Source organism: Oncorhynchus kisutch, linkage group LG1 (genome assembly GCF_002021735.2).
Source record: "Oncorhynchus kisutch isolate 150728-3 linkage group LG1, Okis_V2, whole genome shotgun sequence".
In the NCBI taxonomy this organism is placed as follows: domain Eukaryota; kingdom Metazoa; phylum Chordata; class Actinopteri; order Salmoniformes; family Salmonidae; genus Oncorhynchus; species Oncorhynchus kisutch.
Window position 1 is genome coordinate 73,871,931 of NC_034174.2, and position 24,776 is coordinate 73,896,706.

A 24,776-nucleotide genomic window follows, 5' to 3' on the forward strand; every position below is an offset into this window, starting at 1 on the left:
GACTACAGCTCACAACCACATCTACACACACAAATTCCTCAGGAGATCCCAGTTGGGTTGAAATCTTTATCTGTCATGTGTCCGTCTCAACGAATCACTATAGGAACATATCAGTCATGGGCATAATGTCCCCCCCCCCCCCTTCTGTCCAGCACCTGAACCTATTGGATGTGTGTATGTGTCCTTTGTCGTACCGCTCTCTCGCTCTCTCGCTCTCTCTCTCTCATACCTTCTTCTTCTTCCTCTTCTTCTTCTTCTCTTTGAGGGCCTGTACCAGCTTGTGAGCCCGAACCAACTCAGTGAGGTTGGCCACGTACTCATCCGTCTGCTGCAGCAGGTAGGCAAGACGCTTGTCCTTCTTCTGGTCAATCAGTTTACGGTAGCCCTCCTCATCCTCAGCCTAGAGAGAGAGAGGGTGGAGAGAGAGAGAGGGTGGAGAGGGAGGGAGGGAGAGGGAGGGAGAGAGAGAGAGAGGGTGGAGAGGGAGAGAGGGTGGAGAGGGAGGGAGAGAGAGAGAGGGTGGAGAGGGAGAGAGGGTGGAGAGGGAGGGAGAGAGAGAGAGGGTGGAGAGGGAGAGAGGGTGGAGAGGGAGGGAGAGGGAGAGAGGGTGTAGAGAGGGAGAGAGAGAGAGAGAGAGAGAGGGGAGGGGAGGGGAGGCGAGGGGGGGGAGATATTCAGACAAAACTCATTGATGTGAGATGGATGAGTGTGTGTGTGGGAATCAGAGTAGAGAGAGTAGTGTAAAGTAATGTGCATTGTAAGAGCGTGTTTCCACATTAGTGTGTGTCTTTGTACACACATGAGTGTGTGTCTTAAGTACGGGAAAGAGTATGAGTGTTTGCACGTGTGACTTTATACACACACAAGTGTGTGAATAAGAATATGTACTGTCTGTCTATGTATGTAATGGTCCTCACCATCAGCCTCCTCATCCTCTCCTTCTCGATGCGCTCGTTCTCCTTCTTCTGCTCGCGCTCTGTGTTGGCGTGGTATGTGGCCACGGCCTTGGTGGCTTTCTGGATCTTAGCTGTGATGGAGCGGTGGTACTCCTTAAAGTCTTTGGCGTGGGCCAGGATAATGCTCAGATACTCCTGGAGACAGACGAGATGAGAGTCAGTATTCAGTTCTGTCCCATAGCAAGCATTTCTAGCTGGCGTGGTGGTACTGCTGCTACTACTACTACTGCTGCTTCTAATCCTGAGCAAGGCAGTTAAACCACTGGTCCCCGGGCGCCGAAGACGTGGATGTCGATCAAGGCAGCTCTCCCGCACCTCTCTGATTCAGAGGGGTTGGGTTAAATGTGGAAGACACATTTCAGTTGAAGGCATTCGTTTGTTCCACATGACTAGATATCCTCCTTCCCTACTGCTACTACTACTACTGATTAACATAATGTATCTAATAACTTTAGTTTTTATGATGAACAGCGAAAGAGTGAAATATATTAGAGTGAGATATACTTCTCCCAAATATCCTCATTACGGATAAAAGGAGTTAAAATAATCTAAACTTCATAAAGGGTGTTCTGACATTGTACCTTGAAAAGCACAACACTCGCAAATAATCTCCATTGTAAATAGTTTTTAGTCTAGAAGCAGGTGTAACCCGGCCCCAGGTTTGTGTTAGTCTAGAAGTAGGTGTAACCCGGCCCCAGGTTTGTGTTAGTCTAGAAGTAGGTGTAACCCGGCCCCAGGTTTGTGTTAGTCTAGAAGTAGGTGTAACCCGGCCCCAGGTTTGTGTTAGTCTAGAAGTAGGTGTAATCCGGCCCCAGGTTTGTGTTAGTCTAGAAGTAGGTGTAATCCGGCCCCAGGTTTGTGTTAGTCTAGAAGTAGGTGTAACCCGGCCCCAGGTTTGTGTTAGTCTAGAAGTAGGTGTAACCCGGCCCCAGGTTTGTGTTAGTCTAGAAGTAGGTGTAACCCGGCCCCAGGTTTGTGTTAGTCTAGAAGTAGGTGTAATCCGGCCCCAGGTTTGTGTTAGTCTAGAAGTAGGTGTAACCCGGCCCCAGGTTTGTGTTAGTCTAGAAGTAGGTGTAACCCGGCCCCAGGTTTGTGTTAGTCTAGAAGTAGGTGTAACCCGGCCCCAGGTTTGTGTTAGTCTAGAAGTAGGTGTAACCCGGCCCCAGGTTTGTGTTAGTCTAGAAGTAGGTGTAACCCGGCCCCAGGTTTGTGTTAGTCTAGAAGTAGGTGTAACCCGGCCCCAGGTTTGTGTTAGTCTAGAAGTAGGTGTAACCCGGCCCCAGGTTTGTGTTAGTCTAGAAGTAGGTGTAACCCGGCCCCAGGTTTGTGTTAGTCTAGAGGTAGGTGTAACCCGGCCCCAGGTTTGTGTTAGTCTAGAAGTAGGTGTAATCCGGCCCCAGGTTTGTGTTAGTCTAGAAGTAGGTGTAACCCGGCCCCAGGTTTGTGTTAGTCTAGAAGTAGGTGTAACCCGGCCCCAGGTTTGTGTTAGTCTAGAAGTAGGTGTAACCCGGCCCCAGGTTTGTGTTAGTCTAGAAGTAGGTGTAACCCGGCCCCAGGTTTGTGTTAGTCTAGAAGTAGGTGTAACCCGGCCCCAGGTTTGTGTTAGTCTAGAAGTAGGTGTAACCCGGCCCCAGGTTTGTGTTAGTCTAGAAGTAGGTGTAATCCGGCCCCAGGTTTGTGTTAGTCTAGAAGTAGGTGTAACCCGGCCCCAGGTTTGTGTTAGTCTAGAAGTAGGTGTAACCCGGCCCCAGGTTTGTGTTAGTCTAGAAGTAGGTGTAACCCGGCCCCAGGTTTGTGTTAGTCTAGAAGTAGGTGTAACCCGGCCCCAGGTTTGTGTTAGTCTAGAAGTAGGTGTAATCCGGCCCCAGGTTTGTGTTAGTCTAGAAGTAGGTGTAACCCGGCCCCAGGTTTGTGTTAGTCTAGAAGTAGGTGTAACCCGGCCCCAGGTTTGTGTTAGTCTAGAAGTAGGTGTAACCCGGCCCCAGGTTTGTGTTAGTCTAGAAGTAGGTGTAACCCGGCCCCAGGTTTGTGTTAGTCTAGAAGTAGGTGTAATCCGGCCCCAGGTTTGTGTTAGTCTACCTGGTGTTTCTGTCGACGTTTACGCTCCTGTTCGATCTTCTGCTGTTTCTCCAGTTTCTCTGTGATGCGAGCCTCTCGTAGGGACTGGCGCTTGCTCCTCTTGTAGGCCTTCGCGTCCAGAGCTGTCTCCAGAGCGGTGTCCCTACGCATACACACCACTACCTCCTGACGCAGCTGTGGGGTTGGAAGAGACCGGAGGAAGGAGAAATGTGGATATAAATGCATCATCATCATCATCGTCCCCATCATGTGTGGGAATACTGTAGGGGAGAGGGTCTCAACAGGCTCCAGTGTTTTCAGGACTGTTTCAACAGCACAACACAGTTAAAGAGTCATGACTGTTTATAGGACTTCTGTTATGTCATTGTAATGACAGTGTCATGTAGCCTTTATGAAGGGTCATTGTAATGACAATGTCATGTAGACGCTACGAAGGAGTGCTGCGGTACAACACAGTCCTGTGTGTGATCCGCAGGGCGGGCCAGTAGTCTACCTGTCTCTGGAAGTTGAGCAGCTGGAGGGCCTTGAGTTCGATGGTGGCCTTGGTCCTCAGGTCTCCAGCCAGAGAGCCAGGGAGGTTCTCCAACTCAGCTATACGATGGGTGATACGAGCCTGCAGTCTGGAGATACCACAGAGACACGAGATAGGGAGGAGGGAGGGACAGAAAGGAGAGCAAGAGAGAGAGAGAGAGAGAGAGAAAAGTAGAGAGGGGGATAGTATGAGAGAGAGACAGTACTAGTGCTGTAGAGAACTCAGTCTGCTATTATAAATGTATATATAGTATGACTAGATATGTAACTATGTATCTATCTATTCAATTAATGTATGATGAATCATGTATAATGCTGTTTGCTCTTTGGGGTCTAGGCCAGGTTACTGCTCTTTGGGGTCTAGGCCAGGTTACTGCTCTTTGGAGTCGATGCCAGGTTACTGCTCTTTGGAGTCGATGCCAGGTTACTGCTCTTTGAGGTCTAGGCCAGGTTACTGCTCTTTGAGGTCTAGGCCAGGTTACTGCTCTTTGAGGTCTAGGCCAGGTTCCTGCTCTTTGGGGTCTATGCCAGGTTACTGCTCTTTGGGGTCTAGGCCAGGTTACTGCTCTTTGGGGTCTAGGCCAGGTTACTGCTCTTTGGGGTCTAGGCCAGGTTCCTGCTCTTTGGGGTCTAGGCCAGGTTCCTGCTCTTTGGGGTCTAGGCCAGGTTACCGCTCTTTGGGGTCTAGGCCAGGTTTACTGCTCTTTGGGGTCTAGGCCAGGTTACTGCTCTTTGAGGTCTAGGCCAGGTTATGCTCTTTGAGGTCTAGGCCAGTTTGCTGCTCTTTGGGTTCTAGGCCAGGTTACAGCTCTTTGTGGTCTATGCCAGATTACTGCTCTTTGGGGTCTAGGCCAGGTTACTTCTCTTTGGGGTCTAGGCCAGGTTACTGCTCTTTGGGGTCTAGGCCAGGTTACTGCTCTTTGGGGTCTAGGCCAGGTTACTGCTCTTTGAGGTCTAGGCCAGGTTCCTGCTCTTTGGGGTCTAGGCAAGGTTAACGCTCTTTGGGGTCTAGGCCAGGTTACTGCTCTTTGGGGTCTAGGCCAGGTTACTGCTCTTTGGGGTCTAGGCCAGGTTACAGCTCTTTGTGGTCTATGCCAGGTTACTGCTCTTTGGGGTCTATGCCAGATTACTGCTCTTCGGGGTCTAGGCCAGGTTACTGCTCTTTGGGGTCTAGGCCAGGTTACTGCTCTTTGTGGTCTAGGCCAGGTTACTGCTCTTTGGGGTCTAGGCCAGGTTACTGCTCTTTTGAGTCTAGGCCAGGTTACTGCTCTTTGGGGTCTAGGCCAGGTTACAGCTCTTTGTGGTCTATGCCAGGTTACTGCTCTTTGGGGTCTAGGCCAGGTTCCTGCTCTTTGGGGTCTAGGCCAGGTTACTGCTCTTTGGGGTCTAGGCCAGGTTACTGCTCTTTGGGGTATAGGCCAGGTTACTGCTCTTTGGGGTCTAGGCCAGGTTACTGCTCTTTGAGGTCTAGGCCAGGTTCCTGCTCTTTGGGGTCTAGGCAAGGTTAACGCTCTTTGGGGTCTAGGCCAGGTTACTGCTCTTTGGGGTCTAGGCCAGGTTACTGCTCTTTGGGGTCTAGGCCAGGTTACAGCTCTTTGTGGTCTATGCCAGGTTACTGCTCTTTGGGGTCTATGCCAGATTACTGCTCTTCGGGGTCTAGGCCAGGTTACTGCTCTTTGGGGTCTAGGCCAGGTTACTGCTCTTTGTGGTCTAGGCCAGGTTACTGCTCTTTGGGGTCTAGGCCAGGTTACTGCTCTTTTGAGTCTAGGCCAGGTTACTGCTCTTTGGGGTCTAGGCCAGGTTACAGCTCTTTGTGGTCTATGCCAGGTTACTGCTCTTTGGGGTCTAGGCCAGGTTCCTGCTCTTTGGGGTCTAGGCCAGGTTACTGCTCTTTGGGGTCTAGGCCAGGTTACTGCTCTTTGGGGTATAGGCCAGGTTACTGCTCTTTGGGGTCTAGGCCAGGTTACTGCTCTTTGGGGTCTAGGCCAGGTTACTGCTCTTTGGGGTCTAGGCCAGGTTACTGCTCTTTGGGGTCTAGGCCAGGTTACTGCTCTTTGGGGTCTAGGCCAGGTTACTTCTCTTTGGGGTCTAGGCCAGGTTACTGCTCTTTGGGGTCTAGGCCAGGTTACTGCTCTTTGTGGTCTAGGCCAGGTTACTGCTCTTTTGAGTCTAGGCCAGGTTACTGCTCTTTGGGGTCTAGGCCAGGTTACAGCTCTTTGTGGTCTATGCCAGGTTACTGCTCTTTGGGGTCTAGGCCAGGTTACTGCTCTTTGGGGTCTAGGCCAGGTTACTGCTCTTTGGGGTCTAGGCCAGGTTACTGCTCTTTGGGGTCTAGGCCAGGTTACTGCTCTTTGGGGTCTAGGCCAGGTTACTGCTCTTTGTGGTCTAGGCCAGGTTACTGCTCTTTTGAGTCTAGGCCAGGTTACTGCTCTTTGGGGTCTAGGCCAGGTTACAGCTCTTTGTGGTCTATGCCAGGTTACTGCTCTTTGGGGTCTAGGCCAGGTTACTGCTCTTTGGGGTCTAGGCCAAGTTACTGCTCTTTGGGGTCTAGGCCAGGTTACTGCTCTTTGGGGTCTAGGCCAGGTTACTGCTCTTTGGGGTCTAGGCCAGGTTACTGCTCTTTGTGATGTAAAAAGGGCTTTATAAATACATTTTGATTAACGGTGTACTGTACCTGTAATCCCTTTCCTGCAATATCTCCACCGGGTTAGGAGTCAGGGGTTAAGGGTCAGGGTTAGTGTATTACCTGTAATCCCCCTCCTGCAGTTTCTCCACAGGGTCAGGGCTTAAGAGTCAGGGCTTAAGGGTCAGGGTTCATAGGTTACCTGTACTCCCTCTCCTGCAGTATTTCCACTGGGTCGAGTCCGTGGGGTTTCTGGATGGGGGTAATGCGGTTCTGCTTGGCATGGTGGGGCACCATGGGTGAGGGCTGGACCGGCTGCCCAGGGGACTGAGTCTGGGGGGGCATGACCGGGGAGGCCGCAGGGGGTATGGAGGGTGGAGCGGGGGAGGGACGGCCCGTCGGCTGGGGAGGGATCAACTTCTGGGGGGCGTTAGAGGGGGCGGCGGCGTTTACCATTGGACCTGGGGGAAGGAAAGAAAGGGCAAAGGTAACTAACCATCAATCAATTTATTGATGTGATTGTAACTGACCAAAACCTAACATGGATTAAAATGATATACAGGACTAAATCATGAAATGCCATCATGAATAATGTTTTAACAATTAACTCTGTGTTGACTAACTTCTATGTGATTAACTACTATGTGAGTACAGATGTAGGATCTTAGTTTGCTACAGCAGGAAAATAATCCTGCAGCAACAGGACATTTTTGTATGGGTTGATAGATTGTTCATTTGGGCAAATCAAGTCAACAATTTCAAAGTGGAAATTACAAACTTTAGAAGACTTTTAAAAACTCAAATACACTACATGTTCACATTTCCAGCTTTGAAGGAAAATTCTCAGCAACAAAACAGTGATCAAATTAAGATCCCACATCTGTTCCTACTATGTGACTAACTATAATAAACTTGAACTCATTGCCCCTCAGAAGAAAGTGACAATAACGCTGGTGTTATTATGTTCACCTTCAGACCAGGACTTGGGAGGTCCGTTGGGGTTCTGTCCCTGCATGCCGGTTGGACCAGAGGGGCCTGGAGGGGGCATGTTGGGTCCCATCATCCCTACAACATTATATCAGTGGTACATTCAGAGAAAAACTCATGTTTCATACTTTTCAGACCTATTGGAAAACAGATATCCAGCTACTGTACCAGATCAAAACAATACAAGCTTGCTACTTCTCACAGCATTTAGATGCTGATTAATTGACTGATCAAATCTTATTGGTCACATACACGTGTTTAGCAGATGTTATTGCGGGTGCAGTGAAATGCTTGAGATAAAATATATTTTATTAGTCCACACCAGATGGAAATGTGTCTTCTGCTTTGTATCCAAACCCACCCGATACACACACATTAGGTCGGAGAGGCTAGAGCAGACTGAGGCTGGAGCAGACTGAGACTGGAGCAGACTGAGGCTGGAGCAGACTGAAGCTGGAGCAGACTGATCAATGCTTTGACTGATCAATCCTTCTGTTTCAACTAGCTACTGTAATTACATTGATCAATATCCAATGCTCTTCATTCTGCCTCCCTCACCGTGAGCTCTGCTGTAGCCCTGGCCCATGGGTCCTCCTGGTCCTGGTCCCACACCTCCAGGACCTCCAGGAGCCAGGCTGGGCATGGGCTGCCCCAGTCCCCCCTGCCCTGGCCCCGGACCCTGCATCCCTGGGCTGCACCCCATGGGCCTCTTCCCCTGGACAGCCATCTGGAGATGGTCCGGTAGTGGCTGCCCCCTGGCCAGCATCTTACAGGGAGACAAGTTTATTAAAGTAGCAATCCAGTACGTTAATGTTAGTTATTGTAACATGTGAATGATGTTCATTGACTTGCTTGTCTACCCTTTAGTCATGAAATTGTGATTAAATTAAAAAGCATATAAAGTGTCACTCTACAATATTTATACAACAGGTGACAAGGCATATTAGCTACATATTAAAAACAACATTGTGGACCACTCAGAGTTTGGAGACATTATAAATAACCATAGGCAGTCATTACACATTACACATTATATATCAGTTATAATGTATCATCTTAAACACGTATCGGTCTTTCAACCCTTAAATCATCAATATTCTGTACATGCCTTATAGGCCATGATCTGGGCCCGCAGCTGGTGAAGCTGGTTCTGGTTGAAAGGAGTAGGGCCTCCTCCGGGGCCACCAGGGGTGGTGGGGCCAGGGCTGGGGCCATGAGGGCCAGGGCCGGAGCCACTTTGCTGGGGCCCACCGGGCCGGTTCTGCTGCTGGTTCTGGCCCCCCAGGGTTTGGGAGTCTGGGTTGGAGGAGGTGTCTGAGGGATTTGGGCCAGCGCTAGAGGGTTGGAGAGGGCCAGAGGGGGGCCCGTTGGAAGGGACGGGGCTGGAGTGGTCAGAGCCTCCGAGTGGGGAGTGGTAGCCTGGTAGAGAGAGAGAGGGAGACGGAAAGAGAGAGAGAGAGAGAGAGAGAGAGAGAGAAAGGGGATATTTAGTGAGGTGAAACATTACATAAAAATGAAAAGATTTGACACAATATCCAATTCTACCATAACAGATAATCATATAGGTTCTATACAATACAGTTACAGTGGGGCAAAAAAGTATTTAGTCAGCCACCAATTGTGCAAGTTCTCCCACTTAAAAAGATGAGAGAGGCCTGTCATTTTCATCATAGGTACACTTCAACTATGACAGACAAAATGAGAAAAGAAATCCAGAAAATCACATTGTAGGATTTTTTATTAATTTATTTGCAAATTATGGTGGAAAATAAGTATTTGGTCAATAACAAAAGTTTATCTCAATACTTTGTTATATACCCTTTGTTGGCTATGACAGAGGTCAAACGTTTTCTGTAAGTCTTCACAAGGTTTTCACACACTGTTGCTGGTATTTTGACCCATTCCTCCATGCAGATCTCCTCTAGAGCAGTGATGTTTTGGGGCTGTTGCTGGGCAACACATACTTTCAACTCCCTCCAAAGATTTTCTATGGGGTTGAGATCTGGAGACTGGCTAGGCCACTCCAGGACCTTGTAATGCTTCTTACGAAGCCACTCCTTCGTTGCCCGGGCGGTGTGTTTGGGACCATTGTCATGCTGAAAGACCCAGACACATTTCATCTTCAATGCCCTTGCTGATGGAAGGAGGTTTTCACTTAAAATCTCACAATACATGGCCCCATTCATTCTTTCCTTTACACGGATCAGTCGTCCTGGTCCCTTTGCAGGAAAACAGCCCCAAAGCATGATGTTTCCACCCCCATGCTTCACAGTAGGTATGGTGATCTTTGGATGCAACTCAGCATTCTTTGTCCTCCAAAAACGACGAGTTGAGTTTTTACCAAAAAGTTATATTTTGGTTTCATCTGACCATATGACATTCTCCCAATCCTCTTCTGGATCATCCAAATGCTCTCTAGCAAACTTCAGATGGGCCTGGACATGTACTGGCTTAAGCAGGGGGACACGTCTGGCACTGCAGGATTTGAGTCCCTGGCAGCGTAGTGTGTTACTGATGGTAGGCTTTGTTACTTTGGTCCCAGCTCTCTGCAGGTCATTCACTAGGTCCCCTGTGTGGTTCTGGGATTTTTGCTCAGCGTTCTTGTGATCATTTTGACCCCACGGGGTGAGATCTTGCGTGGAGCCCCAGATCGAGGGAGATTATCAGTGGTCTTGTATGTCTTCCATTTCCTAATAATTGCTCCCACAGTTGATTTCTTCAAACCAAGCTGCTTACCTATTGCAGATTCAGTCTTCCCAGCCTGGTGCAGGTCTACAATTTTGTTTCTGGTGTCCTTTGACAGCTCTTTGGTCTTGGCCATAGTGGAGTTTGGAGTGTGACTGTTTGAGGTTGTGGACAGGTGTCTTTTATACTGATAACAAGTTCAAACAGGTGTCATTAATACAGGTAACGAGTGGAGGACAGAGGAGCCTCTTAAAGAAGAAGTTACAGGTCTGTGAGAGCCAGAAATCTTGTTTGTTTGTAGGTGACCAAATACTTATTTTCCACCATAATTTGCAAATAAATTCATTAAAAATCCTACAATGTGATTTTCTGGATTTTTTTCTTCTCATTTTGTCTGTCATAGTTGAAGTGTACCTATGATGAAAATTACAGGCCTCTCTCATCTTTTTAAGTGGGAGAACTTGCACAATTGGTGGCTGACTAAATACTTTTTTGCCCCACTATATTTCTGAACATTGTTCAACTGTGCACCCTCCTGAACAGACCCCTGGTGAGAGTGTGTACCTACCTTGAGAGTGTTGGTCCATGGGGCTGGGAGGAGGGCCCATGCCACTGTGCCCTCCCTGTCTCATGGGCATGCCCTTCATCTGGGCAAAGCGGGACTCCTCACTCATGCCCTTCTCATGCATACCAGTTCTCTCCATACCAGTCCTTTCCATACCAGTTCTCTCCATACCAGCCCTCTCCATACCAGTCCTCTCCATGGCAGTCCTCTCCATGGCAGTCCTCTCCATGGCAGTCCTCTCCAAGTTAGTCCTCTCCATACCAGTCCTCTCCATGGCAGTCCTCTCCATGGCAGTTCTCTCCATGGCAGTCCTCTCCATGGCATTTCTCTCCATGGCAGACCTCTCCATGGCATTTCTCTCCATGGCAGTCCTCTCCATGGCAGTCCTCTCCATGGTAGTTCTCTCCATGGTAGTCCTCTCCATGGTAGTCCTCTCCATGGTAGTTCTCTCCATGGCATTTCTCTCCATACCTTCCAGTGGCTACAGGGAGGGAGACATAGATACAAACAAATGTAGATATATCTACATGGCAACAGGTTTTGATTGTTGCAAGGAATTGTTTCAAAAAAGTGTATGCACTGTATTTATAGGGAGGAGTTCCAGTTCAAGTCAAAAGTTTGGACATACCTACTCATTCAAGGGTTTTTCTTCATTTTTACTATGTTCTCCATTGTAGAATAATAGTGGAGACATCAAAACTATGAAATAACACATATGGAATCATGTAGTAACCAAAGTGTTAAACAAAGAGATTCTTCAAAGTAACCCTTTGCCTTGATGACAGCTTTGCACACACTTGGTATTCTCTCAACCAGTTCCATGAGGTAGTCACCTGGAATGCATTTCAATTAACAGGTGTGCCTTGTCAAAAGTTATTTTGTTGAATTTCTTTCCTTCTAAATGCGTTTGAGCCAATCAGTTGTGTTGTGACAAGGTAGGGGTGGTATACAGAAGATAGCCCTATTTGGTAAAATACCAAGGCCATATTATGGCAAGAACAGCTCAAATAAGCAAACAGAAACGACAGTTACTACATGATTCCATATCTTTGCAGAAATTCAACCATGAAGGCCTGATTCACTCAGTCTCCTCTGAACAGTTGATGTTGAGATATGTTTGTTACTTGAACTCTGTGAAGCATTTATTTGGGCTGAAATTTATGAGGCTGGCAGCTCTAATGAATTTATCCTCTGCAGCAGAGGTAACTCTGGGTCTTCCTTTCCTGTGGTGTTCCTCATGAGAGCCAGTTTCATCATAGCACTTGATGGTTTTTGCGACTGCACTTGAAGAAACTGTCAAAGTGTCTTAAAGTAATGATGTACTGTTGTTTCTCTTTGCTGATTTGAGCTGTTCTTGCCATAATATGGACTTGGTCTTTTACCAAATAGGACTATCTTCTGTATACCACCCCTTCCTTGTCACAACACAACTAATTGGCTCAAACACATTGAGGATAGAAATTCCACAAATTAACTTTTAAAAAGGCACACCTGTTAATTGAAATGCATTCCAGGTGACTACCTCATGAAGCTGGTTGAGAGAATGCCAAGAGTGTGCAAAGCTGCCATCAAGGCAAAGGGTGGCTACTTTGAATAATCTCAAATATAAAATATATTTGTATTTGTTTAATACTGTTTTAGTTACAACATGATTCCATATGTGCTATTTCATAGTTTTGATGTCTTCACTATTACTCTACAATGTAGAAAATAGTAAAAATTAAGAAAAACCCTTGAATATGTCGGTCTGTCCAAACTTTTGACCGACACTGTAGATGGCAGACAAAATTTAGCATGGAATGGAATAGAATAGAACACAACAGAAGAAAAAAAACGTAATTGTCCACTCAATGTGGAAATGTGCCTTTGGTTCTGATGGGTACAGCTGGTTAGGTACAGTAGCACTCAATAATCCACAAGGTGTCCTTACTTTGTGCAGAGTGTGCATGTTCTCCTGGGAGTATCCAGAGGGCCCAGGCTGAGGCAGGGGGTGACCTGAGGATGGAGGCCCTGGGCTCGGCCCCATCATGCTGTGAGAGGACCCCCCTGGAGAAGGACCAGGGCTGGGGCCAAGCATTGCCCCAGGAGAGGGCCCCGGGCCTGGGGAAGGACCCTGTCGAGGGGTACCCCCAATGGGAGGGTCTGGAGTGGACATCCTGAATGAATGGGATGGTTGGAGGGGGAAGACCCTCCTGCTATTGGATGATAGTAGGGACCACTGGAGAGCGAGACAGAGGATAAACGTGCATTAAGACTGATCATTAATTAGTATTGAAATCTCATTGGGCCTAATCCTTTAAAATGTGTGTAGTTTGTCATGTCTATAAATAAATTACTATGTAATAAGCGTTTTAATAGGACCCACCCATGATAGCTAAATGGTATGGCCATAATAAAACTAATGTTTGAAATGATGACATGCCGGAGGTTTATTGAATAAATATATAAAGCCACAAACCTATCGATTATCTGTCTATCGCTACTAAGTCGCGATTGCTTCATAGAAAATATGATTTCACTAGTTATCCATCCTTTCTGTCTGGCAGTTTGATGCACTCACACCCTGCGCTGCATCAAAGCACTCGTTGCGCACAGCCTCTCGTTGCATAGCAATTACACCGCTGTTTATACACGTCGGTCTATCGACTCAACTTGAAAAGGGGGGAACATGAACATTATATTATCCCTTGCCTATAGAGCATTAAATGGGAGTCTCGATGAAGGGGGAATGGCGGACTGTCTGTGATTGTGCCACAGTCGGACTTACCCGGGATAAATTCAAGGCTCGCAGGTGTCCCGTTGTCCTGAATTTGGTTATATTAGACACGTCGCGACTGTCGTAATTAATGTTCTCACCCTTGCTCTTTCGTAAACAGTGGAGCTGCGCTTGAAGCGGTTATTTGATTCAACGACGTGGCTCGAGCGCCCCCTCCCTCACGGTTGCAGTGAGGACCGACTGTAGAGTCACGGCCGCCGAGAATTGCGCATGCGTCCCTGTGCAGCAACAGAGCCAACCAAGGTAGCCTATTGTGTATTGTTACAAACTGACCGTAGGCTAGGATACACACTCTACATTGTATATTAGTTATTTGTCTTGTCTAGATTTCCAAGCCATATGTTATTTCATGATTGATATTTCTATAAAAAAACAAATGCAAAGATGAATCCTTCGCACAGACTGAGCAGTGACTCTTATTTCCAGACTGAATTTAGATCAACATCAGTTCCAAGGATACTATTTGATTTGAAGCCATTACAGCAAAGAGTCTATTCTGTGTTACAGATGTTCTATCTAAACCAAATACCACCATCCATGTAGGGGCATACAGTGCCTTCAAAACACAGATTCAACCACAAACACAATGTATTGTGTAAAGGGTTATGTAATGTAATATTTTAAATAGTATATAACTGCCTTAACGTTGCTGGACCCCAGGAAGAGTAGCTGCTGATGGGATCCTTTATAAATACAAAGACCAGGGAGGTTTTCCAATGCAAAGAAGGGCACCTATTGGTAGATGGGTAAAACAATAATAAAAAAGCAGACATTGAATAACCCTTTGAGCATGGTGATGTTATAAATTACACTTTGGATGGTGTATCAATACACTACAAATATACAGGCGTCCTTCCTAACTCAGTTGCCGGAAAGGAAGGAAACCGCTCATGACGCCAATGGTGACTTTAAAACAGTTTAATGGCTGTGATAGGAGAACACTGAGGATGGATCAACAACATTGTAGTTACTCCACAAATGTAACCTCAATGACAGAGTGGAAAGAAGGAAGTTTGTACAGAATAAAAACATTGTCTAAAACATGCATCCTGTTTGCAATAAGGCACTAAAGTAAAACGGCAAAAAATGTGGCAAAGAAATTAACTTTATGTCCCGAATACAAAGCATTATGTTTGGGGCAAATCCAACACAACACATCAATGAGAACCACTTACTCATTTCAAGCATGGTGGTGGCTGCATCATGTTATGGGTATGCTTGTTAATCAGCCAGGACGAGGAAGCTTTTTGGATAAAAACAAACAGAATAGAGCTAAGCACAGTCCAAATCCTAGAGGAAAACCTGGTTCAGTCTGCTTTCCAACAGACACTGGGACACAGTCACATTTCAACAGGACAATAACCCAAAGCACAAGGCCAAATATACACTGGAGTTGCTTACCAAGAAGACATTGAATGTTCCTGAGTGGCTTATTACCAGTTTTGACTTAAATAGGCTTGAAAATGGCAAGACTTGAAAATGGCTGTCTAGCAATGATTAACAACCAACTTGACAGAGCTTGAAGAAGTTTAAAAATAATCAAATGCAAATATTGTACAATCCAGGTGTGTAAAGCTCTTAGAGACTTACCAAGAAAGACTCAAGCTGTAAATCGCTGCCAAGGGTGATTCTAACATTTATTGGCTCAGGGGTGAATACAAGAGATATATAGTGCCTTTTGAAAATATTCAGACCCCTTGACTTTTTCCACATGGTTACGCTACAGCCTTATTGAAAAATAAAAAAATCCCCCCCCTCATCAATCTACACACATAATGTCAAAGCAAAAACAGGGGTATTTTTTGTAGATTGCTGAGGAATTGCTTTTGCTTAATCAATTTTACAATAATGCTGTAAAGTAACAAAATGTGGAAAAAGTCAAGGGGCCTGAATACTTACCGAAAGGCACTGTAGATATATATATATATATATATTAGCGCAATCAGAAAGTATTCAGACCCCATTTTGTTACAGCATAATTCCAAAATGGATTAAAATATTTTCCCCATCATTAACCTACACACAATAGCCCATAATAAACAGCGCAATTTTTAAATAATTTTTAGCAAATGTATAAATAAAAAATAAAAACAGAAATACCTTATTTACATAAGTATTCAGACCATTTGCTATGAGACTCAAAATTGAGGTGGTGACCAAGTACCCGATGATCACTCTGACAGAGCTCCAGAGTTCCTCTGTGGAGATGGGGGAACCTTTCAGAAGGACAACCATCTCTGCAGCACTCCACCATGGTGGTGTCATGCTGGAAGACCCAGCTACGACCCATCTTCAATGCTCTTACTGAGGGAAGGAGGTTGTTGGCCAAGATCTCGCAATACATGGCCCCATCCATCCTCCCCTCAATACAGGTGCAGTCGTCCTGTCCCCTTTGCAGAAAAGCATCCCCAAAGAATGATGTTTCCACCTCCATGCTTCACGGTTGGGATGGTGTTCTTGGGGTTGTACGCATCCTTCTTCCTCCAAACACAGCGAGTGGAGTTTAGACCAAAAAGCTCTATTTTTGTCTCATCAGACCACATTACCTTCTCCCACTCCCCCTCTGGATCATCCAGATGGTCATTGGCAAACTTCAGGCAGGCCTGGACATACGCTGGCTTGAGCAGGGGGACCTTGCGTGCGCTGCAGGATTTTAATCCATGACGGCATAGTGTGTTACTAATGGTTTTCTTTGAGACTGTGGTCCCAGCTCTCTTCAGGTCATTGATCAGGTCCTGCCGTGTAGTTCTGGGCTGATCCCTCACCTTCCTCATGATCATTGATGCCCCACGAGGTGAGATCTTGCATGGAGCCACAGCTCTCTGGTCTTGGCCATTGTGGAGAGGTTGGAGTCTGTTTGATTGAGTGTGTGGACAGGTGTCTTTTATACAGGTAACAAGTTCAAACAGGTGCAGTTAATACAGGTAATGAGTGGAGAACAGGAGGGCTTCTTAAAGAAAAACGAACAGGTCTGTGAGAGCCGGAATTCTTACTGGTTGGTAGGTGATCAAATACTTATGTTATGCAATAAAATGCAAATTAATTACTTAAAAATCATACAATGTGATTTTCTGGATTTTTGTTTTAGATTCTGTCTCTCACAGTTGAAGTGTACCTATGATATACAATTACAGACCTCTACATGCTTTGTAAGTGGGAAAACCTGCAAAATCAGCTGTGTATCAAATACTTGTTCTCCCCACTAAAATATATATATATATTTTTAAGTGTTAGAATTTTTCCATCCACAAAAAGTCAATTAATTTTAATCCCAATTTGTAACAACAAAATATGGAAAAAGTCAAGGGGTGTGAATACTTTCTCAAGGCACTGTAGGAGAGTGGTTTTATACAGGATAAAGATTGTGACTATGTGGGACAATAGATAGTTGGATAAGGAGGTTGTTACTCGCCAGAATCCTGGCTGGCACAAAAACAACATACACATGTAGGCCAAGAGTTCAATCAATCTTATATTCAGACAATAAATACAAAAATTTTTACCTTTAATAACATTCTATACAACAGTTTTACAAAATCATGTTGTCCACATGAATGCAGTCCCTTATTAGGGTGGTCATTAGCACATTTAAGACTTCCTACATATGCCAATTCTTCACTTTATTTAGAAAATAAATGTCACCTTTATGAGATAAGATACACATGGACAAGAGTGAAGTACACAGATTACTGGGGTGAATCCTAACTCACTAGCCTCACATTCTCACTTATTCTCCCATTGACTTCAATGAATGATCAGTGAACATTCAGGTTAAGTGAAAGTCAAGATTTGCCCCTTAGAGGATACCTGTTGCACACAGGTCAGAAGCCTAATTAAAATGTGAGATCAAGCATCCAATCAACAGTGTTTTAACCACTTCCCAGACTATTTCATTTTATTTTGGGGTTGAGGGAGCTTGTGACTTTGATATCTAACTTGGTGGGTTTAATGCTTAGATCAGGGCTGTTCAATGTCGGTCCTGGTTTTCATCCTCTCCTTCTAATAAGGAGAGACCTGGCTGAGACACCAGGTGAGTGCAATTAACTACCAGGTAGAAACAAAAAAACAGAAGTGTTTTGGCCCTCCAGGACCAGAATTGAACAGCCCTGGCTTAGATATTAATATGCAGGTCTCCAAAGTTCAAGGCTTTTAACTCTACCATAATAAATTGAAGTTACACATGTTCAAAAATGCAAAGAAATCTGAGTCCAAAGTGAGGTATCCCCCCGTGCCAGTACTCAGCAGCACCCCCTTGTTAAAAACATTACGAGGACCCTAAAAGGAATAGAGTTCAGAATCATTCATTCAACAAGTCTCACTACAACCAAAAACTGTCCTCATCCAAAAATACATCCTATTCTCTATGTAGTGCACGATGTAGGGAATAGGGTGTCCTTTTGGACATAGCCTCTTGGTAAATGGATCATTTCCCATCATCCAGATAGGAGCTAGTGTAACACATTACACAAAAGGGGCAATTGTTACAACATTGGATTCCTGTTAGTGTGTTGCAAGTTGATACTGGTAGACTAATTGACAAGAGAGAGCTGATGAAATAGTGTGAGAGTGTAGCAGACCTGGGGTTCAATTAGTATTGGTTTTCTGAGCTTGCTAGGGCAAAAAGAATAGTCCAAAAAGTAAGTACCTTTTGGGGGGGGAAGCAAATACTATTTGAACCCATGTCTGGAAAACAGTGAGCGAGGTTATGTAGGGAGCCCAGTCCAGGTCATTTACTGTTGCCTGAATGGTGTGTCAAAGGACAGCACAACTAAAGAGAGGGTTGGAATGCTGCAATGAAATTCATATAGCCATGTAGTATGAATATAGTACTATAGCCATAACACTGAATTAAGATGGCATAGGGAATATAAGAGTACAGTAGAGGAATGTGAACATAACAGCAAATCAACACACCAACAGCTTCAGTTCACACACAAATCATTTCACACACACACAATAAATCTTACAAAACAGAAATGAATGTAAAAATTGTACAGCAGTCTTATAATACAAGTCAGAGAGAAGAGGGCTGAGTACCTTGTCTTCCACTACTAGTGACCCCTGTCATGTAGCATGTATCAAACAGGCTCCGTGTTTCCAGTTGTTATTGTTCCCAAAATGAAGTCAGAGGCCCCATCCCAAATCCCTACGGCCTTGGAGATCTGAGCGGAATTGATTGGTATAAATAAGCAATATGGTGAAGTTTACACCTAGCCTAGTTAGTCATATTAACACCTGTCAGATCTCCATAAGTGTATAGGGCTTAGGGTCCATTTGTGATGGGGCAACAGTCCAATTTAGTAATTCCTAGCGTTAGTTTCTAAGACCTGTTTCTGCCCAGACAGAGACAGGCCGACAGTGAGATTCAGTTGAAGCCTCGGATCGAATAGGATGGACACAAATGCCAGAGTTTGTGATACAGCAGAAAGCATATATCCACTTTGAGCTCTATAAAAACAGGGAAATGGAATCCATCCCAAAATTCTAAGTCAGTCTTTCCCAGTTTGCTTACATTTCGTTCCTCAGGAACACAAACCAGTACTCACAAGAAGACAAAGTCGTCAGAGCTGCCTATGTTGTTGCTCCTGCTGAGCTTGCCTTGGGGTAGCATGTGGGCGGGGCCAGTGTCAGAGTGAGGATAGGAGGAGCTGTGGCCCACCAGTCCATAGTCCTGGGCCTGGCCCTCCACGAAGGTAAAGATGGGGTACTTCTCTTCGGGCGACGATAGGGCCTGGGGTGGGGGGGATATGAAAAAGTGTTGAATTGGTCACTTATTAAAGTCACCCAGAATAAGATAGAGCTTTATGTAAGTGATGTATACAGTAACAGTTAGTGCAACTGATGTATACAGTTGGTGTAATCAGTCAAAAGTTTGGACACACCTACTCATTCCATGATTTTTTCATTATTTTTGCTATTTTCTACATTGCCCAAGCAAGTCTCATCTTCTTATTGGTGTCCTTTAGTAGTGGTTTCTTTGCAGCAATTTGACCATGAAGGCCTGATTTTCACAGCCTCCTCTGAACAGTTGATGTTGAGATGTGCCCGTTACTTGAACGCTGTGAAGCATTTATTTGGGCTGCAATCTGAGGTGCAGTTAACTCTAATGAACTTGTCCTCTGCAGCAGAGGTAACTCTGGGTCTTTCATGTGGCGGTCCTCATGAGAGCCAGTTTCATCATAGTGCTTGATGGTTTTTGCGACTGAACTTTAACTGTCAAAGATCTTGAAATTTTCCAGATTACTTTAAGACATGAAGGTCAGTCAATGATAGAAGCAAAGACAAATGACAGTCTGAGCTGTTCTTGACATAATATGGACTTGGTCTTTTACCAAATAGGACTATCTTCTGTATATCACCCCTACCTTGCCACAACACAACTGATTGGCTCAAACGCATTGAGGAAAGAGGCAGACCTATTAATTGAAATGCACTCCAGGTGACTACCTCATGAAGCTGGTTGAGAGAATGCCAAGAGTGTGCAAAGCTGTCATCAAGGCAAAGGGTGGCTACTTTGAACAATCTGAAATATATTTTGATTTGTTTAACACTTTCTTGGTTGCTAAATGATTCCATACGTGTTATTTCATAGTTTTCATGTCTTCACTGTCCTACAACGTAGAAAATAGTCCAAATAAAGAAAAACCATGGAATGAGTAGGTGTCAAAACCTTTGAATGGTTCTGTATAAGTGATATCCAGTAACAGATGTATAAGTGATGTATCCAGTAACAGATGTATAAGTGATGTATCACTGATGCGTAAGAGACGTGTAACATGTCTATCTATCTAGAAGTGACGAATAAGCCATCTAAGTTGCGTCGCTTCAACTCATGCATCTATAAATCATATCAGCGTCAAAGATCTATAAATTAAAGATCTATAAATGATCTATATGTGATGCATAACTAATGTATAAATGATGCATAAGTGAGGAATGTATACATGAGTAAGAAGAGACTTGAAATGAGGACAAGAGGCTGAGCTCACCACACAGACGGCAGAACATAGAGACTCAAAGTCCTTCTTGTTCTTGGCGTAGAAGCCTATAGTACAGCTGGGGTCCATGCGACTAAAGGGCATTTTCCTGGGCGAGCTACAGTGGAACGACTGGGGAGGTGGGGAGCGAGAGAGGGAGAGCATTACAGACAAGGTACACGTCTGAATCTAAAATGACCTACTTTGATCCAGTCAAAACATGCTTATCTGGGTCATAGCAGAGCGATATAAAGTCCAACCAACCTCCAGTGGGAAGTTGTCTTGAGTGACATCCACCACCGGCCTGACAGTAGTGAGGGTCCAGATACAGCAGCTGCTCGTCTGATTGGACAGGAAATAAGGCGAGGTTAGGTTAAATGACAGCCCACTGTCCAATCAGAAGCAACTGAACCAGGAAGAAGAGTGCATTTCTTACCTTGGCAGCCGATAAAGAACAGCGAATGCTTGGGTTTGCCGCCGATGATCCCGATACAGCATTCTAACCTGAGAATGTTCTTCAGACACAAAGAAATTCCATATTCATGTCAGAGCGACATCAACCATGGAGAAATAACAAGCTTTGTGACGAAGGTTAGGTTATGAAAGTGTGTGTGTACATGCGTGTACACACCCTGACACACTTGATGTAGGAGGGGTTGAGAGAGTCTCCTCCTAGTCGGACTGGAACCAGTATGATGACAGACTTCCAGCCTGGACCACTGGGCTCAGGATCTGATATACTCTGGTTCAACGACTGGTCACACAGATGCACCACGTCCTTTTTGTACACTGAAAGAAACACACAATGCTACTATGGGCCTAAGTTTCACTAGGGATATGTCGTCGTCCCCCCCCACATTCTGAAATGTAATTTTTGCCCTCCCCATTTTGTAATTTAAATTGTGATACAGAAATGAGACACAGTTAAGATACATTCAGAAGACCAATGGCAAAGAACATTTGAGATGGACCAAACATACAATATCTGGTGAATTCGACAAATGACAACACCAACCAACAACACCAACCAACCACCCAGCAGGAAAGGTACAGTGTAAAGTCAAACTCACCGGTACAGTCCTGCGCTACATATACAGCCAGGTTAGTGAACCTCAGAAGTCTTGGCAACTGCTTTTCTGGAAAACAAACATACGGCTCATGTTTAATGTCACAACATACTGATGCTACTGGGCATTAAGTAAATATCAGGGTTTGGTTCAATTCCATTTAATAATTCAGAAAGTAAACCAAATGTTGATTCTAATTCCAAATGTTCCTCATTGAACAACATTGAAAACAATTGGAATTTCAGTTTACTTCCTGAATTGAGTGGAATTGTAATGTAATTGACTCCAACCCTGGTAAACGTCAACATGCAGTCAGGCATACCACCGAGCCTTCTTAAAAAATATAATAGCAACCAAAACATCTACACAATAAAGGTGCATCAGTAAACATGTCTGCTGGAGATCATTCTGATGTACTGGCATTACAGACATCTATCAAAAATCTAAGTACAGAAATCAAATGCATGCTAATGCCATCACTGACTTGAATGAGGTATGTTCTATAGATTCTACTTCTATGGCTGATGCTCTGACAGCATCATTATCTTGACCACACCCCATGGAGGGCTCCTCACCGTAGTATGTGTGCCACCACTGAGGGGCCGTACCAGTCCCCCGCCTTCTTCCCTGAGCTCTTCCCCAATTCTACCAGCTGGTGCACCCCAAACGGGGCCGGGGGCTCATCCCCAAACCAGGCCACAACCCTCCGGTGGAGGGGCTCAGCCTGCCTGTCCCTGCCCGACTCGGGCCTCTTCTTCTGGGTATGGTTGAGAGCCGTGCCCCCTGGCATGGAGGTCTTCTGGGGCGCGGTGGGGATCCGCGAGGAGGAGGAGTAGCCGAAGGAGGGGATGGGTACACCACCAGCACGGGACGGGGAGCGGGGTCTCAGAGCCTCAAAGTCTACATCAGCGAACTGCTGGGCGTCTGGCCACGACCAGTCTAGACAACACAATACAGACAGTTAGTTAGTAGTGATCGATGGAGAGGTGGATGTAGGAGACAGAGGAGAGAGAGGGGAGACAGACCAGGAAAGAGAGAGAGGGGAAACAGTTGAAGAGAGATGTGGCAGAAAGAGAAACAAGTGTGAGAGCGAGAGACAGGGGCCCCATCCCAAATGGACCCCTACGCCCTGGTGGAGATCTGAGAGGATCTGACAAGTGTATGCAATATGTTAATAGCTCCACCCTGCTAGGTGTAAGTTTCACCGATCATATTGTTTATACCAAACAAATCCTCTCAGATCTCCACAATTGTATGTGCATAGGGGTCCATTTGGGATTGGATTGGGCCAGATTTGGTGCTGTTGTCTCAGAGTTAGGAAGAGGACCCATCTTTGTATCTCTACCCATTTAGAGCCCTCTTTCTAACTCTATGAGTTGTCTCACCTCGTGGCAGCAGATGTAGCAGTAGGCCTTGGGCCAGCAGCATCTGTCCGCTCCGCAGCATGCAGCCCCAGCCACAGTCTGTAGTCAAGGTGGAGCCCTCCAGCTGGGGGAACTCCCTACGGTAGGTCAGCCACAGCCGAGACACGAACGCCCGCCTGAACCACTCCACCTCGTCTGGAAGGAGAGAGAGATACCCAGTGAGCAGAACTGGTTAAAATACATATTTCCAACCAGTTTATCCTCACTGGGTATGGAGCAGAGAGCGTCATCTATTTTACCAGGAAGTCCTTTGAAGTTGGGAGTGGGGTTGTTGGAGGTTAGCTACCTTCACTATTGAGCAGATAGGAGTGGCCCATTACAGTCACCGGAGAGCTCTTGTTGAATGTGGTCTTCGACTTGACTGACCAGCCTAAAGAGGGAAAAGAAACAGAACGGACCTTTTTAGAGGGGATTCTTTATGTCTTGATGACTGGGTGAGGAAGGGGGAAGTTGACTTCGGGAGGGCTATTACACATAGCTTTGTATGAGACTTCTGTTGAGAGAAAAAAAAAAAAGACCTAACAAAGATTATTCACACAGAAAGTACAAAGATTATAAAATCCCCCTTGTTGCTATTTCTTAAGAAAATAAAAAAAGCCATTGTTAAAACTGACTGTATAGAAAAACTTGAAGTTATGTTTGTCGCTAGTTAAACAGCTATATAGAACTATCCGCCTTATGGGAAAAAAAGTTCAAATGAACCCACTGACTGACCGTATTTGACATTATTCCACGCCGACATCAGCTTGGTCTTGAGTTTGTCCACCTCGTCTGGCTCTCCAGCGGTGGTGGCATCTCTGGTTCCACCCCCACCGACATCAGTACCCTGCCGCTTCCCAAAGCCACTTCCTCCACCAGGGTCCACCAGCTGTGGCTGCTGAGGCCTCTTGGTCTCCTCTCTCTGGAGGGTGTCATCCTGACACACCACTCCTACTCCCCCCACATACTGAACTGCACTGGGAGACACGGAGTTCATGGCTCAGGCTTACAGCAGGGCTCTGCAGATCCTCATAGCAATAGGGACCTGACAGAAGAGAGGGATGAGAGAGAGAGAGAGGGGTGGGGAAGAGAGATCGATTTTCTACGACAGTGCATGCATGTGTAATTTGATTAGCCATGGAGTAAGTGCTATATGTGTCACTCTCCTTTTGTCTGTCCAGCACGAAGATGAAGTTTAAACATTAACATTGAAAGACAGAGGTTAAGCTAGTTGTACGTCTAAAAAATGACTGATGTGAGGCCGATTTTCTCTCATTTCATGCTGATTCACAAGAAAGTGGATCTGAAAGTGGCAGGGATTAAACATTTTTGACGACTTTGCTATTATTATGCAGACCAGAGCAGCTGTCGCAGTGGTTAGGCTAGTGAATGCTATTGGGAAAAACAATATTAGTCACAGTCAGTTTCAAAGTAAACCACTTCTCCCTCCTTCCCCTGCGCTGAACAAAATTAAAATGCTACAATTTCAAAAATTTTACTGAGTTACAGTTCACAGAAGGAAATCCTTCAATTGAAATAAATTAATTATGCCCTAATCTATGGATTTCACATGACTGGGAATACAGACATGCTGGGCTGGCTTAGTTACACGTGGTCTGTGGTTGTAAGGTTGGTTGGATGTACTGCCAAATTTTCTAAAATGACTTGAGGCGGCTTATGGTAGAGAAATGAACATTAAATTATTTGGAAACATCTGTTGTGGACATTCCTGCATGCCAATTGCACACTCCCTCAACTTGAGACATCTGTGGCATTGTGTTGTGACACAAATCTGCACATTTTAGAGTGGCCTTTTATTGTCCCCAGCACAAGGTGCACCTGTGGCTTTGTATGCCATTTAATCAGCTTCTTGATATGCCACATTGGTCAGGTGTATGGATTATCTTGGCAAAGGAGAAATGGTCACGAACAGGGATGTAAACAAATGTGTACAACATTTGAGAAAAATAAGCTTTTAGCACATATGGAAAATGTCTGGGATCTTTTATTTCATCTCATGAAACATAGGACTAAAACTTTACATGTTGCGTTTTATATTTTTGTTCAGTAGAGTTGAAAAAAGATGTGTGTATCACTTAGTTTAGAGTCATCACAGGATGATGTGCC

At 45.3% G+C, this 24,776-nt stretch overlaps 1 protein-coding gene and 2 pseudogenes across 4 annotated transcripts in view; all 3 read right to left on the minus strand.

Annotated features, from left to right (window-relative positions):
- The window catches only part of LOC109879841 (transcription activator BRG1-like), a 35,404-nt pseudogene extending 22,015 nt beyond the window's left edge, over positions 1–13,389 (minus strand).
- Positions 13,390–16,690: 3,301 nt separating this feature from the next.
- Positions 16,691–24,234, minus strand: LOC109865324 (cysteine protease ATG4D-like; annotated as a pseudogene). Its single transcript, XR_004211136.1, has 10 exons — positions 23,385–24,234; positions 22,957–23,040; positions 22,632–22,805; positions 21,822–22,185; positions 21,250–21,315; positions 20,811–20,968; positions 20,616–20,694; positions 20,444–20,521; positions 20,192–20,311; positions 16,691–18,933 (listed from the first exon to the last, which is right to left on the minus strand). The product of XR_004211136.1 is annotated as a cysteine protease ATG4D-like (transcript).
- Positions 24,235–24,638: 404 nt separating this feature from the next.
- Positions 24,639–24,776, minus strand: part of LOC109865325 (microtubule-associated serine/threonine-protein kinase 1) — an 87,802-nt gene continuing 87,664 nt past the window's right edge. For all 3 annotated transcript variants that reach the window (XM_031832873.1, XM_031832870.1, XM_031832866.1), the window contains one exon: positions 24,639–24,775. The gene's annotated coding sequence lies outside the window, so the exon portion shown is untranslated. The remainder of the gene's footprint in view (position 24,776) is intronic.